Genomic DNA, 326 nt, shown 5'->3' with positions numbered 1-326 from the left:
GTTAAAGTAAATATGAAGATAACAGGAGGGTTAATAACCGAGAACGATTTTTGTGCATCCAAGTGATGAACTGTTGAGCTGTATATGAATACACAAAAGTGCCTATCACCACAGACCTAACACTGATGTCAAAACGAGTCCCAGCTGATATATTTGCTGCTCTCATCCACCTGCTTCCCATACAGTAGGAGAGCTACTGCAGTTGGCATTGCCCCAGATGCATACAATCTGGAATAATAACCATTTACAGACCGATTTAACAAACATGATAGCCCTGAATGCTATACTGCTGAGTAAGGTGTTCAAAACAATGGCTCCATAGATCA

Source organism: Myripristis murdjan, chromosome 21 (assembly GCF_902150065.1).
Source record: "Myripristis murdjan chromosome 21, fMyrMur1.1, whole genome shotgun sequence".
Taxonomy (NCBI): domain Eukaryota; kingdom Metazoa; phylum Chordata; class Actinopteri; order Holocentriformes; family Holocentridae; genus Myripristis; species Myripristis murdjan.
Note: the sequence above shows the minus strand (reverse complement) of the source record.